The 14,694-nt window shown below is 49.1% G+C and overlaps 1 protein-coding gene and 1 long non-coding RNA gene across 5 annotated transcripts in view; one reads left to right on the top strand and one right to left on the bottom strand.

Moving 5' to 3' along the window:
• Positions 1–8,067: 8,067 nt before the first annotated feature.
• LOC141750327 (uncharacterized) lies at positions 8,068–12,339 on the bottom strand. Its single transcript, XR_012589645.1, has 2 exons — positions 12,113–12,339; positions 8,068–8,371 (listed from the first exon to the last, which is right to left on the bottom strand). It is a non-coding gene; the product is annotated as an uncharacterized LOC141750327 (long non-coding RNA).
• FOXP2 (forkhead box P2) overlaps positions 10,900–14,694 on the top strand; it is a 431,849-nt gene continuing 428,054 nt past the window's right edge. For all 4 annotated transcript variants that reach the window (XM_074605059.1, XM_074604981.1, XM_074604732.1 and 1 more), the window contains exon 1: positions 10,900–11,619. The gene's annotated coding sequence lies outside the window, so the exon portion shown is untranslated. The remainder of the gene's footprint in view (positions 11,620–14,694) is intronic.

Below are 14,694 nucleotides of genomic sequence, written 5' to 3'. Positions count from 1 at the left end.
ATGCCGCTTGAAGGAGTGGAACAGTGCTTCAGAACAATAGAACGTGTACCCTCAACAGCTACGGCTGTGTCTGTTCCCTGCCTACAAACTACTGTTGACTTCAAATTGTGCTGCAAGATCCCTTATAAACTAACCGAAATAGATTTCTTACAGCGCATGGTAGAAGAGAGTCCTCAACTTGCGAGCGTTAACTGCTGTTGAACTAAAAATCTTAAATATTAATAATTATAACACATTTCCTTTAGTAGTATTTCCTTTCTGTTTATGAATACAGCTTCCCACATGCAATCCAATAGAGCAGTGGTCTGAATTTTTAAACTGCCCGAAACGGCAGCCCTAAGGAATGGTATGGATGGCCCATTTATCTTCATGGGGTGTTAAATACCTGGTGATGACAATTGTAACGTCAACACTGCTCACAGATTAGAAAGCCAGACCTGGCTATTGTGATCATGGAGCCTTAACTCTACAGCACCCAGGCTAAGACGTTTCCCTGACTTAATTTTTGTTTTGATGATAGTATATTCAGATAGGAAAATATCCACGCTGGCTTTAAAAATTGATTGTGATGGGGAACCCCTGACAGCATGTGAGAAATTATTCCGGAATGGTCCTACTGCCCAGAACAAGCTTACTGTTAAAAATGCTCCTCTGTGCTCTACCCTGATTTTGTCTCACTGCAGATGCCCAAACCACCACACCGTCCTTTGGAATCTCTTACACATTGTCCGCTATAGTGAAGAGCCCTCTATTCTCACAACATACTGGTTTGTAGATATTGCAATACATGGTTTTAAATTTGTTTGAATTCTTGTTCTCTTCCCTTAGCCTTTTTCCAAGTTTTAATCTTCTCTCTAGGACTGCGGACATACATTCCTTCTGATCACAGCCTCACACTCAGGCCTGAGCAAGGATTTTGTTCGGTTGATTATCTGTCGTGTTCCCTGTGGGTTTTTAGAAGTCCCGTTTTCTTCCAACACAGGCCCTTTGTTTCATCCTCAGCCCCTCCCAGCAAATATCCTGTGCACATTTTGCATTCCTTTTTCCCATGTATCATTTTAGCATGTGTTCCATCCGTTGTTTGGGACTGATACCAGACTGACAAGCTTATCCACGCTGTCCTGTTTGCCACTTAGAAATACAGCTAGAGCTTTTGCATTCTTCCATTCTTTTGGAACTTCCTTTGTTTTGCCAGATTTATTGGAAATCTATATTCATGGCAAAGCAAAAACCTCATCCCACTCTTTTAAGGCTCTCAAATATCAATTATCTATGCCTGTTTATTTTAAAATCTCTAGCATTTGTAACTGCTGCTTATTGTCCTCTTCTGTTGCTCTAAAACTGATGTTTTTTCATCATGTGCTATAATCAAATGATTCTGTTTTATCTTTGTAATTTTTAATTCGATGACCGCCTTTTCCTTATATGACACTGTCCCCTAATTCCATCTTATGGTGGATGCAACTCTCTGAGTCAGGAAATTATTACTGGTAAGAGTAACCCTCCCTTTAAACTTTATTGCATTTTTTAGAAGTGGCAACGTTAAATCCCATTTCATTAAACTTGGGTTGAATTTACTCATTTTAATACAATCTTTCTTCCTCCATTGCTACAGATGGGTACTTAAGGTACTGCTAAAGGATACAATTCTGCAGCGGACCCTCCCTATTCCTCCATTAAGACGTTCACACATTAGTGTTTGCTTGTTTGCAATTTGTCATGACGTGGAAACACATGATGCCATTCTTCTACTCAGTGGGGTAGTTATAGCACATATTAGCCAAAATTAGTCTTTAATCTTGAAGGCTCGTTTGTTTCATTCCCTATACTCAATAGAAATACACTATGGGGATTCAAAGCATCAACGTGAATCTCCTGTCTCATCTCCCAATTCAAGAAATCTAAACAGACCAAAACATTCATAAAATAGGTATCTAAGGAAGTGCCTAAAATGCGGTTGTTTGACTACCTTCTTTATTCTGCTTACCTGCTTTACATTTTTCCTAAGGAGGTTACAACATTCATTTTAATAATCCAATCATGTATATACATTCCCATTAGGTTTCCGGCCAACTAAGACAAACTCATTTCATAAATCTCTTGTTTGGCATTCAGGCTCCTGACACTGAGGTACCGTAAAGAATTTGGTCTTTTATTCTGCTATCAGTACCTGAATTTCATTCAAAATCAGCGTTTCTGTTCTGATGTGGGGGTTAATTCAGTGCTGAAATATCATAGGATAGTTCCTTATGTATCCATTGGTGTGGGTAGAGGGCGATAATTAGCTAAGGACAGTGCAGCAACTGTTCAGGGTTGTTTTGATGGTTAACTACTATTTTAAAGTCTCTCCACAACACTTAAAGTCCTTTCAAACCTGTTTGCCCAAAATGAAGCCAAAGCTTAATTCTCAAGAAAAAAAAAATCCTTGCTGGTTTTATATTTTTTGAAATGCCAAACTATTTCCCTATTTCTAGAATTTAGTTACACACTTGAAATAGTCTGTGAGACGCAAACACAGACTACTATAACATGAACTGAATTTCATATCAGTGTAAAGAATACAAGAGGTACCTTGTTGATTTGTTGTTCTTATTTATTAAGGACCTTTATATTTTAATTTTTTTTTTTTGTCTCTGTACACTTTGCAGTCAGCTGGTCATAGTCGTGGCAAAACCAGCAATCTTTCTGCAGATTTTAAGTAATGCTTGCATTACTTAAATGGTAAAAAAGGTAAGCTTTCAGTTAATGCTTATATTTGGCCCAGACCGGCCCCCACCAAAATCCACGAACAAACTAGCAGATGATCTCCTAGAATAATCCCTCTTAAACCTTTATTACAGCAAGTAGCATCAGTTCACCTGTTATATTAAATTCAATAAATTACTGTAAGAAGTACGCAGACATATGGGCAGTCCAGGTAATTCTTCAAATGGGCACTTACTGCTTTTGCCTTCTTTCACACAGATTTGGAGTAGGTCCAAAATAAAGGGGGGTTGTGCATCCGCATAGTGTAGCAGGATGCTGCAGCGTTAGATTTTCAATAAAGAAGAATTTCAGAATTTGATGTGTGCGGCAACTCCAACTGGAAGAGATTTTTAAGAAGTCAGCATCCATTTAAGTACTTTTGAAGACCAGATTTCCAAGATTCAGCTGCACCCTTTGATGATCTGATTTCTTTGAAAGGTGCTGACTTCTTTAGCATGGACTGGTCACTTGTTTTAGTTCCTAAAGAGGTGACTTCTTTTGAAAGTCTGACACATAAAGGACGCTCACGGATGGAAGAATCATCCCCTCGATGAGAAAATGTTGACTTGTCTTTGACAGCTATGATGCTCCCTGACAAGTTTTAGGAACAAAGCACTCCAGCAAATGCACACAAAATTGCTGGATGGTTGGACTGAGGTAGGAAGGTGCTTACGGCTCAAGCAGCTGACTCTGGAACACGCTTTCCAAAAATTAGATTAAGCTTCAGCCGGAGGCTCATCTTTGGGAATATGGACCACAGGAGCTAGAATGGTTCCAGCCTTCAGCTGCAATCAGGAACTGTGAATTACTGAACGGATTTGGGTGTAGTTGCAGTATGCTACCATGAAAACAAATTACGTCTAACAGTAAAAAATTAAACTGTGTAAATAAAATAAATTTCTTTAAGAATTCTTTTTTTTAAAAGAATTGGAATCTTTTGATGATCGGACTAGCTGATCTGAAAGCTCCCTTCCAACCTAGGCAACTCTATGATTCTAAACAACTGGTTACAAAATTGGTAAACTGCTTGCCTTCATACAAATGTCTGTTTTTCTGAGTCACTTATCCTTGCCTACTGCTTTGCTTCTTACACAATGAGCAAAAATAACTGACAGACTAACGTGCAGTGCCATGATACCCACCTGTGTTGGTGGTGCGTGATCCCCAATTTCTCTGATTCTCCGCCTAGCTGTATTGGCTGTGGAGCTGCAGCAATAAAAAAGCAGGTTTTCTCTTGAAGGAAAGTGATAAGTGGTATGCCGAGGGAGCAAGTAGTATTTTGCCATTTGTTTGATTATAGTTTTGTACAAGTTTAGAAAACAGGTTACTCTGCTGTGCCTGTGTCACAGAACTCCGTAATTCACATCTACAATGCAGCATCTCTATTGCCTTAAAAATACATATTCTGAGGTTTGCGTCCCTGCAGTCCTCTTAAATAAACCTAAAAATGGGGCTTGTTTATTTAGTGTTTGACTAGCGTCTAACTCCTGTATCTACCCATATTGTTAACATCCACGGTCTGCTTTCAATTTACTTCCCAAACCCATGAATTCTACACAAGTGCTTGTGGGCGGAAAGATGACTACTTAATACATGCTAATTTGTGTGTATGACATAGAAATGGTTTCTAAAAAGACAGCTCCATCCCCCTAACCCTAAATACTGACAAAATGCCTGGAATGTTGTTACAGATGTGTAAACGTCATGAAACTGAACGTAATTTTGCATCTTTAATGTGGTCCTTGTGTCTGTGGTACCAAAGGAAAGCATTGTCCAGATACAGCTGTAATTGTTGTTTGGTTACCAAATATATTTCCCTATATGTAAGCATTTTTAGCTTAAGAAGAAAGAGCCAGAAAATAACTACGTGCTCTTTTGTTGTCAGAATGTCACAGTTTAACATTAGTATTGAAAACTACATTTGGGGCTGGAAGAGAACAGAATCGATCCTGCTTTCTTCTGTGAAGCAGAAGCTTGTTTTTTCCCTCCACAAAATTCAGGTTCCGGCAGATGAATTCCCGCTCTGGGAGAGCAAACCATAACCCATGGGCAACTCAGGTGTGCCCTGTGAGGACTTTGTGGGCCAAGTCTATCAGAGGCCTTGTGCTGCTTTACCACAAGAAGCCCACTCATTTACTCCTCATTTACTCCTCTACCAACCCACGCACCTTGTTTGTTTTTAGTGAGGCTGGAGCAGTTCATCTGGAGGCGACGCTTCCCACGGGAGCACAACTTGTGGCAGAGATGCTTCTACACAACCTTCTGCTGAGGGCTGAGAAAGTACTGCAGCTGGAAGAGCAGAGTGGGAGCAACACAACAAATAAAAGAGGAAAAGCTGCCTGTCAGGAAGATTTCTGTCAGCCTTAATGAAACATTTCTGCAAGTCCCTGTGTCTTGAAACATTTCTGCAAGTCCCTGTGTTTTGCTCTGAGGAAATCAAGAAGGGGAAAAATGCAAATAAATGAGCACAAGATAGACAAGGAAAGGCTGGACTTCGGACATGGGTGGAACTTGTGAAGACTCATTGTTTTACAGTCAGGATTCCATTTTCACTGCTGAGCTTGCCTTTTGACTTACCTGGTCCCTACATGCAGTCCCATATACTCCATAACCTCGAGATGGGCATCTGGGCTGCCTGTGCATCAGGCTGAGGAAACTGGGAACCCTGGAGGGACATTCACAGCAGCCAGTGCTCTGAGGCGCTCGATGAAATTGCCGAACAGGCTGAAGAGAGAACGTTGCCCTAACTGCTGCCCTTCTTGGGGTTGACATGCCCGGCTATTTTGCCATTCAGAGCCCTGAATCCTCTTTTGGAGATTGGTGGTCTGTTTCATAAAAGCAGCAGGTGTTCTCACTGACGGTTTGAAACATGACAGGAAAGGGGAGTTGCTGCAATGTCTTTTTTTTTTACACAATAACTAAATTATTATGCTATTCTAATTGGCTCCTAGACCCTCCTTGGACCTAAGCCACCTGTCACCTCCCAGGGCCATGACCTAAACACTTGATTTCGGTCGGTCTGGAGTGGGGCCGCAGTGTCACTTGGCAGAACAAGGGTCCAAGAGTGGTGGGAGCAGTGGGAGAAGGGTGGGCACGCAGCCCAGCGGGTGGGATGCTTCCTGAGGAACGGGGAGACGTGGGTCAGTTCCCGCCCTAAGGACTGATTGGGCATTTTACCTAATTACAATTTAATGCCCAGCTGCACAGAGGATGCCTAGTTTTAGGAGGCTGGTTAGGCTGAGGAACCCACCAAGCTTTTCAGCGCAACTCTGATGGTTGTTATTTTGAGTATTTTCAGAAGCGGTATCTTAGGAGGCTAAGGAGCATGACTGGCACCTTATCAATGTTAACTCCTTGGGAGCCGAACAAGGATTTGGAAGATTGCAGTCTTAGATTCATGTGCCTAAACTTTAGCACCACCATATAGGTCAGATGCCAAACTTTCCAGAAGTTATGAGCTGTTCATGGGACTCACGCAGCTACTTGTTTATGTATGTTTGTGATACTGCTCCCCAGGTTATACTTCGGAAACTCACCAAAAGGTTTAGCAGTCTTAAAACTTTCCTCACCTCTGGCTCAATAAGACTTTCATATATGCAACTAATGGTTGGGGACCAGGACGCGAAATGTCAGCATGGTGTATTCCTCCAAACCTGGCCACAAAATAGGAAAAGAATCCAGAAAGATGTATGGGTCATCCTTATACATAGATGTCAAATATAATGTAAAAAATTCTGACATGTTTTTCCAATACAGAAATCGAGTGGAAGATTTGCACAGCTTTTTTTCCCCTTTATCAAAGAAATCAGAGTGGCTCCGTTTCAGTCAGAACTGTTCTGGGCAGCACTCGTTACAATTTGAGCAAGGCAACTATGAGCACCATGCTTTGTTTTTCTTTTCCCTAGCAGCTCTTAATTATTTGATTTTTTTTTCTTAGTTTGGTTGCTGCTATAATGTCTTTTGAATAATCTAAAAATTAAATTACGCATATATAAAACTGGAGGCAGTACAAACACTGAGACAATCAGTGAGTTTTTGGACACAGGTTTTTTAATAAACGTTCCTAAATCAGTAATTAGTTGTAATGGCCTTGCTGTTTCTAGAAGCTGAGAAAGTGTCACAAGATTTATTTCAATCAGGTGAATGTTAAACGCTTTTCTCACCAGTTCAGAAACCTTAGCTTTTAATGTCGATTCAAAGACCTCAGTTGGTTATGAGAGCCTAGCTGACTATGGAGAAGGTAGAAAATGTTTTTGATGCTTGTGTTTTGTTTTTTTTTTTTTTTTTCAAAATAGCGTGAAAATAACCCAGTAGACAAAGGAATGCTGAAAGTGTTTATTGCCTGTAGGATAATTCCACATTTTATGAGACAGCCCATGAACGTATAGCTTCAGAGGAAACGAGTTTCTCTCTTTTGACATGTCAATAAGCTAAAAGTGGAACTTTTCTTCCGAGTATCAACAGCTACTGGTAGGATATAGGAAACTGAAGTTTCTCTGGGAGAAAGAAAGAGATTGGGAAACAGGATTTGTATGAACATGTTAAACCGCCATCTTCACCTCACGGTAGTACTGGGAAATGCCTAGTGCTAATTACAGTATAAGGACTGTGAGCACTTGCAAAATGTCAGGCTGAAGACAGGTAAAAAAGCCCTGAATTTCCACAGTGGAAGAGAAACAACCTGAAAGTTCACTTTTAATGATAACCACTCCCTACAGCACCCCATTTGGATCAATACCTACTCAACCACACCTGCCTTAAAATAGGAACTGTGACAAAATAATGATAAACTTGATGGTTTTCATGGCAGGGTCCCGTGAGGATCCCTGCTTGCATGTTGCTCACTCTGAGTAGCAACTATCCTCTGAAACACAGGGAACACCAGTACCCAGAAAATCCCAAAGGATTTTCTTTCTTGATTCTTTGGTAACTACGGCAAATGGGCATTTTCAAGACATTTAACTGAAGAATTTAGAAAGAGCTGAAGTCTGATGGGGAGCTCTCACATGGACAACTTCACAAAGCAGGTACCATGTTTACATTGGGGAATATAAAATAATTGTATGTTTCTCCTAAGTATTTGTTTACAGGTTTTGAAATTTTAAGAGTATTCAGAGGTAGCATTAGGACACCACAGCTTCTTCACAGACGTTATCTCAAGGTGTGCTTTTTATATATTCCTTTTCAGGGGACAGCTTTGCAGAGGGACAGTATCTAAAATGGAATAATCCTACCACTGGAGAGATATGAGCTCTGGGTTGGGCTGTTTTGGTGGTGATTTTGGGGAGGGTTGTTGGTTAAGGGTTCGGGGTTTTTTTTGGGGGTTTTTTTTGTGTGTGTGTGTGTGTGGTTTTCTTTATAATTTAAACTTTGCTTTTGCTTTTTCTTTTTATGAATGCAACCTCCTGAGGCCAAGAAGTATGGTGAAGTGTGAGTGCCTCTGCATTTTGAAGAGCGACTGTCTTGGACCATCACGTGCTGGCACCAACCCTTGGGCCTGGCGGGGCACAGCGTGGCAAGTAGCGGAGGATGGAAGAGGTTGTGATGGACACCGGCGCTCTGCCACTCATCACTCGGGAGGCTCAACCCACGCTGCGAAACCGACTCTGCCACGGGAGCAAGATTTCTAGAGGAAAGAGAAAAAAAGAAAGTTGCCAGCGCTCATTAAGATTTATTATATGTCTGAACTTTTGTAGTCCCGAAGCTTAACGACAGATGGTGGTGTAACTCCACCAATTTTGTAACGTCTCCATTCGCTTTGATGTTGTAATACAGATTCTCCTCGATTTGACTTCGGTTAAAAACAGCATTTTCTGCTCTTCCCAAAGTGTCTCGGGAGCCAAGCGTGGGGAGGAAGGGGAACGAACCTATTTAGAAGAGGAGTCTGTTTGTTTTCTTGTTTGCTTCCTAAACAATCCTAATGGAAAATGGCAGTCTGATCGACACCTAACGCTGCCAGCTGCACGGAGAAAATACATTAAATTAATTAAAGGAAGACGCTTTTGAAGCGGTTTATTTCAAGCGAGAAATACAATACAATCGTGCAGATGAAATCTCGAGCCGTAAACAGGAACAAATAAAACGCACCAGCCTTTTTCATTAGAAAGCCCAGTTATGTATTTTACGCCGTAATTGTCGTTGTAAAATAATAAAATAAAATAAAATAAAAAATTTAAAAAAAAAAAAGACTCGGGAAAGCGCGTGTTTGTTTAGCTCTGATTTTGCGTGGGACCGGCGAGCCGCGCACGCCCGCGCAACGCCGAAGCATTTCGGCAGCCGCGTTGGCCCCCGTGGGTTATTCCCCACCAGAGAGGGGCCGCCCGCGGGGTCCGTCTCGTCCAGGGGGGCATTTCACAGCTCCTTAAAGACAAGGCGCAGCCCAGGCGCTGGGGGGACGGGGCCGGCAGCGCTGCGGGAGCGGAGGGCGCCCGGCCCGACGGCGGCGGCCCGGGCCGACCACGGGGGTAGCCGTCTGCCGCCGCTCCCTCCCGCCCGCCCGTCCGTCCGTGCGGGGCCGCCGCCGGCCGTCCAACGAAGTTGGGGGTGCCCCTGCTCCGGGCCGCGCCGCCCCGCCTGTTCGGGTACGGCGGGGTCTCCTCCCAACGAGTGCCCGGCGCGGCGTCCTCCGCCGGTACCGGCGTTTGCCCGCCCGCCGCCGCCGGCTCCCGAGGGACACCCGCCTGTCCCCCCGGGCCCCGCATCCCCGCCCGCGCGGGGAGGGGGCCCCGGCGCCCACCGGGCCGCGCAACCCGCGCCCCCGCGGCGTCCCGCGCCCGTGCGCGCGGAGCCCGTCGGCGGCCGAAGCCCGCGGCGCCCGATTTCGTTTTCGGGCCGGCGGCGAGCGGCGCGGGGGGCCCGGCGCCGTTTCCCTCCCCGCCCCGCCGTCCCGCGGGGCGCGGAGCGGCGGAGGGCGGCTGCCGGCGGAAACTTTGTCCCGCCGGCCGGCGGGGTGTGCGGCGAGTGTCACCCGCAACCGTTGCGCTCGCAAACCGCCGCGGCAGCCAGCAGCTCCCCGGTAACCGGTGGCAGCGACGGGGCGGGGGATGGTGGTAGTGGTGGGGGTGGTGGGGGTGGGGGGCGACACAAAAGAGTGGCGAGTAGCAAATAAATAAATTTTACGACCACCCATCGGCAGCGCCGCGCCCCCGCGGCGGCGGCGGCGGCGAGCCTGCCCCGGCGCTGAACTTTCACCTCCCGAACCCGGCCGCGCCCCATTGGCTGCCCGCCGCCCCGCCGCCGCCCCGCACCGGCCCCGCCGGCCCCCGGCCAGGCCCCGGACCCGCTGCCGCCGCCGGGCGGGAGGGTGCGCGGAGCGGCGCGGAGGGGCCCCGAGTTGCGGCGGCTCCGCCCCCGCGGTAAGCTACCCCCCCTTCATCCCGGGGGTGCCCGGTGCCCCCCCGCCTCCCGCCGGCCTTCCAGGGGGTTGAGCGGCGGCGGGCAGCGGGCAAGTCTCCCGCTTGGCCTTGGAGCAGCGGGCGGCGAAGTTGTTTTTTTTTTGTGTGTGTGGTTTTTTTTAAATTTTATGGAATAAATGCGGTGCCTGTTAATTCTGAGTGACAAGTCACTTTTGATTCCGGCCCTTGGCGGGTCACGGGGAGCCTTTCTCATTCAAAACCGTGCGGAAAGCCGGGGGCCGGGGTGGCCGCGCTGGGCTCCCAGTTCGGCAAACCCACGCTCCGGCCGCGCTTACGCGAGTCCTTCCACCCGAGCACGGCCGCGGCGACGAGTGACCGAGGACCGCGGGGGAGGACACGGACCGGCTTCTCCCCTCCCTACCCACGATGCCGGCACTTCTCCCCTTTCCCTTTCCCCGACTCGGGAATCGCTTGAGAAAGTGTTTTTTCCCCGGGGGAGCGATAGCCCCCGGACACGCGGTTCCCGCTGCGGGCTCCCGCACCTTGCTCCGAAATGTCGGGGTGGGGGGGTGAAAGAAAGAAAGTTTCAGGGCCCACGCGTGCCCCCTCGGCAAAAGTGCTGCCGCCGCCGGGGCGGCCTGCCCTGCCCCACCGCCCCCTCCCCACGCGGGTCCCCCGGGCCGCCAGTGCCGCGGCACCCCGAGGGTTGCCAGCAGGCTGCAGGCAGCCGGCACGGCCGGCACAACACCCGGCTTTGTTTTCTGCCCGTCTGCTAAACTCGTTGTGTCTAACGGGGCCGGAGGAGCAGAGCGCCGGCGGGGGGGGGGGAGTGGAGAGCGGGGGCGGGGAGGGGTCCAGCCGCCGAGAGCAAACAACTTCCCCGACGGTTTGTTGACATAGCAGGTGGACCCGCGGCGGCCCGCGGCACCCGGCTCCGGCGGGGACGGGCCGGGGGAGGCGCGGAGCGGAGCGGGGCACGGCCCAGCGCGTCCCGCCGCACTTTTTTTTTTTTTTTTTGTTGCCATCACCCCCCCCCACCCTCCCCCCAACCCTCCACCCCCACCCCCGCGCATTATTAGCACTTCTGTGCAGGCCACTTCGCGATCATGTGAGGGCTCCCTTCTCACTCCCCTTTCTCCAAAGGAGCCGGTGTGTGCAGCGGCGGGTTTTTTTTTCTTTTTTTTTTACTCTTTTTTTTTTTTTTTTTTCCTCGCATTCCCAACAAAACACATACACACAGGCGGCACACTCCGCACACGGGCGGACCCGCACGCCGGGGGAGGGAGAGCGGGACCGCGGCTCCCCCACTAGCGCCGGGGCAAGAGCCAGCCGGCGGGAGGGCGCGCGCTGCTCCGCGCCCGCGGAAGGGCCCCCGCGCCGCCCACGCGCGTCCCGGCCCGCGCGTCCCGGCGGCGGCAGCGGTGGTGGCTCCGCCCGCAGAGACTTTGCATGCGCGGCTCCGCTCGCCCTTTCTCTCGGTGTCAGCTCGCCGGGACGCCCCGCACGGTGTCTCCTCCCGGTAAGTGCTACCCCCCCCCCCCCCCCGTTCCCCCCCTCCTCGCTCGTCCCCTCCTCCCCCCGCTCCCCGGTGTGACTTGCTGCTTCCACCCGCTCCCCCCCGTCCCCCCTCCCCCGCCGCCGCCGCTCACTGACTTGCCGCCGCCGCGGGAAAGTTTGGCCGCGGCCGGCGCGGCCGCGGGAGTGACATGTGTCAGGTCTCCCGGCACCCGGGGGGCACCGCTCCCAAAAATGCACCGCCAGCGAAGTTGGGGGGTGGGGGGGAGGCGCTCGGCGGCAGGAGGCGGCCGGTGCCCCGGCCAGAGTTCGGGAGTTCGGGCTCTCCCTGCCCAACCCGGCGGACCCGACCGGCCGCGGCAGCGGGGCGGTGGCTCCCCCCGAATCTCCCGGGGCGGGCGCCCACCCTCCTGCCCTTCCTCCCACCGCGCAGGGCCGCGCAACCCGCGCACACCCCCCTCCCCCCCCCTCGCCCCCCGTAGTTAAAAACAAACAACCTGTAGCCTGCCGGTACGGGGACAGAAGTGCGAGGCGGGGAGGGCTCGGGGCCGGGCTTCCGAGGGAGCGTGTGCCGGGGAGGCTCGGCCATCCTCGGCTCGCCTCCCCGTGTGGGGCTGGTTTTTTTTTCTTTTCCCTCTTTTGATTTTTTTTTTCTTCTTTCCCCGAGACCTCCCCAGCAGACAGCCCGGGTGAAGAAACGTGTCACGTTTCTCCTTTGTGTGCTGCCTGCCTGCCGGAGGGAGAAAGCGCACCCCCCCCCCACCCCCGCCCCGGCCCGGCCCGGCCCCCGCCTCTCCGCCGGCGCGGTGGGGCCGCCGCTGCCGCCGCCGGCCGCCCCCTCGGGGCGCCCCGCGCCCCCCTGCCCCGGGGCTCCCCCTCTGGCGTGGGCGGGGAAGCGCAGGGCCGCGGGGGTGCCCGCGGGGCCTCCCGGCACTGTTCGGGCTGCTCGGGGAACGGCGTCGCCCCCCACCTCCCCACAAAAGACATTAAAAAAAAAAAAAGCCTAAACCCAAGGATTAATAAATAATGATGTTAGAGCTGCGGAGTTCCGGAGGCGGCCTCCGTCGTGGCTGGTGCGTGGGGGCCTTCCCTTGAAATTGGCTCTTGAAATTCCAGAGGACTGCGGGACCTGGGAAAGTTTTGAAAGTTTAATTTGGAGGAGCGGGGAGAGGCGGCGAGCCCGCGGCGGCGAGGCGTGCGGGGCTTTGCTTTTCCAGCCGGGAATGCCAGGGCAGGGAGAGGAGGGAAGGGAAGGGGCCGGCGCCGGTGCCTCCTCGCTCCGCTTGCTGCGGCGCCGAGCGCGGGGTGCGCAGGCTGCGCGGCTCTCCGCCGGCCTTCACCTGCTGGAAAGCCGCTTGCCGCCCAACTGAGCTCGCCCGGCGAAGGTAAAGAGGCTGCGTGAGGCCATTCCTCTCCCTTTCCCGCAGTTGGTCGGCGGTGAGGTCCCGGGATGGGGGTTTCATCCCGGGCTGCGGGGCGGGCAGGCGGTGCAGGCAGGAAAAGACGCGTTTAAAACTTGGGGAGAGGAGCCCGGACGGAAAGTGGGGCTGCTGGTGTGGTCTCCGGGGAAAAATCATCTCAAAAGTAACCGCCTTACATTTACAGTATCACCATCTGTCCCTAAAGAGTGAGAGCTGCAGATGGACGAACAGCCAGTGATCTCTACCTGGGAATCACTTCTGGTTTTTAAGCAGCTCTGCTTGTTTATGTACTTTCTTACAGAGAGAAACACAAAAGTTCCCTTTCCAAAGAGGATTTCCCCTCCGCCTTTTCCCTGCATAAAAGCCCCTACCCCAAACTTGCTCAAGTGAGTGGGAATCTTTCCGTTGACATCAGTAGGAATCGCTCCGTTGACTCAATGGGCTTGGATCAGGCCCTTGGAAATTTTCTTACAAATGTGGGACTGGGAAGTTGCGCACGGTGTCTGTATACCCACGGTAATTTGTAGGGGGGGGAAGAGAAGTCAGAGACAAAGTTTTAAGAGATTTTGACAGGTTTAATTTTATTTTTATTTTCCCCCCATGCTAGGTAATTTAAAACCATTAAGGAAGAACATTACTGCTAGTAATATTACTGTAAAGAAAATATGATTAATTATTAAATCGGTTTCTCTAATGCTACACTAAATGCTTTTGAGTGAGATATAGATTTTAGCATTCAAATTAGTATTTATTCTTAATTTAAGTTTTTTCCTGACTATAATAATTTGTTCATATTAAATGTAGATATGGAAAAGACCCCTGTTTTGCAGTAATTTGGTATTTTAGTGTAGTTCTTACAAAACAGTCGTGTTCTGTAGCATTTTTGTATACTTAAATCATTCATTTAACTACTGAGAACAGTAGATTACTAAATGGTTGAGGGAAAGGAAAGAGTGTTTCAAATATCCCATTTCCAAAACACATATAGTAACCTTCATGGCAATTGATAGGTCACTTAGTGACATACAAAAGATATGTAATTAGACATTCTAATTTATTTTATTAATATATAGCACCTGAAATACACTGTTTCATGTGAGGCCTTGTTGGTGTAGGCTTTAAGATTTAACAGTAACCTTGCCAGAAAGCTTAAGGAGAATCAATTGTATAAATATTTGGGTATTTCTTTGTTTTTTGTTTAACCTCAGTGATTCTTGGGTTGTGTCACAAGATCTTTGCTACTGTGAGGTGTCTATAATGTTTAAGAGAGGAAAAAACCTCAATGTTTTGTAGCTTTCTGTTTGTGAAGATTTGTGTAAAATTACCAAAGAGTCTACAGGGAACAACCAAATTAGAGTTTTTCGAGTGTGAGGAAGAGTAAAAGAAATTTATTAAATTCAAGATATTTTAGTTAGTGAATACATGGTACTATTTTAAGGCTGCACTAGGGTTTGTACAATAGTCAGGTGTTGAATTTCATATGTTTTTGAAGTGACTGTTTTTTTTCCGGTAGTCATCTGTTGCTTATACATTTTTTAAATGCTTTCTCTAATAGAATGTGTTGAAACTAACATTTTAGGATTAAAGGTGTATTTGCTTAGAAGCATTCCTGTCAGACTCCAGTGCTTTTTTAGAAAAGTTCTTATTGGACTCAAATG

Source organism: Larus michahellis, chromosome 1 (genome assembly GCF_964199755.1).
Source record: "Larus michahellis chromosome 1, bLarMic1.1, whole genome shotgun sequence".
Lineage (NCBI taxonomy): Eukaryota > Metazoa > Chordata > Aves > Charadriiformes > Laridae > Larus > Larus michahellis.
The sequence above is the reverse complement of the archived record's forward strand: the minus strand, read 5'-3'. Positions and strand labels throughout refer to the sequence as shown.